Genomic DNA, 3,127 nt, shown 5'->3' with positions numbered 1-3,127 from the left:
ATACTTGAATCGACAAGGATCGAGATCACCACCTCTCAACCAGGTGATGTTGGCCGTCTTCCGATTGGCGGAAAAGAAGAAGTGGTACCTGTCGGCAGTTCACCTTCAAGGAGTCCGCAATGTGACAGCGGACGCTCTATCCAGGTTCACACCGATAGAGTCGGAATGGTCCTTAGACGCAGGATCATTCTCCTTCATTCTGAATCAGTCCCAGAACTGCAGATAGACCTCTTTGCGACGAAAGACAACAAGAAGTTGCCCCTGTACGTGCCCCGTACGAGGACCCCTTAGCGGAAGCAGTGGACGCGATGTCCCTCGACTGGAACAGATGGTCCAAGATTTATCTGTTCCCTCCTCACAACCTTCTGTTTAGGGTCCTCAACAAACTGAGATCCTTCAAAGGGTAGCGGCAATAGTGGCCCACAAGTGGCCGAACAGCGTGTGGTTCCTCCTGGCATTGGAACTGTAGCTGAAGTTTGTACCACTACCAGATCCAGTTCTGACCCAGCGAGTCCAGAAGTCAACTGTCTGCGCTTCATTACAGAAAACCCGGACCCTGCAGCTCATGATTTTCTCTCCTTAGCGGTGAGAAAGCGTTTCGGGATTTCGAAAGCCAGTATAGACTTCCTTGAGGAATATAAGTGCAAATCTACTAGAAGGCAATATGAGTCATCTTGGAGAAAATGGGTGGCCTTTTGTCAAGGCGAAGATTCCGCAGGAGATCTTGACAGACTTCTGCTTATCTTTTTTCCCCACCTCCATGGTCAAGGGTTGGCAGCGAACACGATTTCAGCGTGTAAGTCTGCTTTGACAAGACCCATTCTATATGCCTTCCAGGTCGACCTAGGTAACGAGATCTTTAATAAAGTCCCGAAAGCCTGTGCTAGGCTCAGACCTTCAGCACCTCCAAAGCCCATTTCATGGTCTTTAGACAAGTTCTTCATTTCGCTTCTCTGTTGAGCAATGAAGAGTGTGCGTTAAAGGATTTGACACAAAAAGTTATTTTCCTATTTTGCACTCGCGTCCGGGGCCAGGGCTAGTGAGATTGTAGCCTCTCGAGAGAGGCAGGTCGTGTTCAGTTCCTGGATGGGGAAGAACTGAACCTGTTTCCGGATCCTACGTTTCTCGCCAAGAATGAGTTACCCACCAACAGGTGGGGTCCCTGGAGAATCTGCCCTCTGAAAGAAGATGCATCTCTATGTCCAGTAGAATGCCTAAAGGTCTATCTTCATAGAACTTCAGACTTCAAGGGTGGTCAACTATTCAGGGGAGAAACATCAGGCTCAAATTTATCTCTGAATCAACTTAGAGCGAAAATCACATATTTTATTCGCAGAGCGGATCCTGACAATACACCCGCAGGTCACGATCCGAGGAAAGTTGCCTCATCCTTAAATTTCTTTAATTGTATGGATTTTGAACATCTCCGTTCATACACTGGCTGGAAGTCTTCCAGAGTGTTCTTTCGCCACTATGCGAAGCAAGTAGAGGAACTAAAAGAGATCTGTGGTAGCAGTGGGTCGCGGTGTTAACCCTACTGTTTAACTCTGCGAGGAACAGTGGTCTTAATTGGGACGATTAATTCCAGGGTGAGTGTGTAGTTACATACTGTACTACAAACTAAGTGAGGGCACTGTGTTGCCCATCCAGACTGTTCCATTTCCGAAGGTGAACCTAGCATAAGTGCAGACATGTGTGCCGAGCGTTTCTAACGCTAATGTCATTGATTTGTAATACAGGCTTTTATGACTTTGATACCTCGGTATCTTAAAAGTGGCATCTAATGTTTTTTCTTTCAGACAAACAAGCTCTGTTTACTATCATACTTATGCTTAAAGTTTTGGGTTATCCTCTTCTTATATATATATATATAATTGTGGTTAACCTGTCTATTTATTGCCTGTCAATAATCTGGTTCTTGAGAACCTTGCGTCTCCTTCACCTGTGTCAATTTATTGGTATAATTGAGCATTCATTCTATGTACCTTATCTGGGATAATTCTAATAGAATTGTTCCTTTATGCAAGCTATGTTGCATTGGTTTTCCTCCTATGCGGATATAAAACCTTTGTCCAATACAAGTATTGTGCGGATTACTGGTCGATATTTCATATTGACGCAGTGGTCCTTTACAAACTATGCTTTAATTAATATAGGGCGAGACCACTATATTAGCTTGCCTGGTATTCATACATAGATATATGTACTCTTCGAGACTTTTCCAGAGTCTAGTAGGACTCTTCCCTGTAGGGGGCAGGAAGCTCTAACATAGTTTATAGTTAGTTGAAAAGATGCATAACGGTAACATCTTAGGTCTCTAGGTCTAGTCGACCGGGAAAAAATTACCTCCGGGGAGTACGGCACGTTCTGAGAATCCACAGATACAGTAATGCTCTGGTACACTTCCATCAGGACGACATGGCTTGAGCCCAAAAAACGGATTTTGAGCGAAGCGAAAAATCTATTTTTGGGTGAGATGGCCATGTCGTCCTTATGGACCCGCCCTTGCCTTTCTAAGAAAGGGCTGTAGGACCCCTCCCTACATACAGTATCTGTAGCAACTCGTGTACGCTACAAGGAATACAGATGGCGCCAGGATTGGCGCCAGGCACGCATACGAATCGGGGGATAGGGAAGCCTTGGGAGCGGCTCCCCTTTTTCTTTCCCGAATTCGTATATCGTCAATCACCTCCTACGAGACGAAATCTCTGTCCAGGATGTAGATTGCCATGTGACGTGTCTAGAATACGTCCTCTGATATGTCGCGATATCCCTTTCACGAGGGATACTCGCTCCAGGAGTTAGAATTCTGGTACCTTAAGGTAAATTCTCTGGGAATATCGCCGTAGTTGTAATATACCCTAGGAAGCTACCCTATAGGAACTTCCATCAGGACGACATGGCCATCTCACCCAAAAATAGATTTTTCGCTTCGCTCAAAATGCGTTATATATATATATATATATATATATATATATATATATATATATATATATATATATATATATATATATATATATATATGAATACCAATCTTACAAATCCATCAACAAATGCAATTTCTTAGCCACTTTGGCACATTCTCTATTCTAAGAATCTTGGGTTCTCAAAGGATATACATGAAGAA

The sequence above is a fragment of the Palaemon carinicauda genome, chromosome 10, assembly GCF_036898095.1.
Source record: "Palaemon carinicauda isolate YSFRI2023 chromosome 10, ASM3689809v2, whole genome shotgun sequence".
Lineage (NCBI taxonomy): Eukaryota > Metazoa > Arthropoda > Malacostraca > Decapoda > Palaemonidae > Palaemon > Palaemon carinicauda.
Note: the sequence above shows the minus strand (reverse complement) of the source record.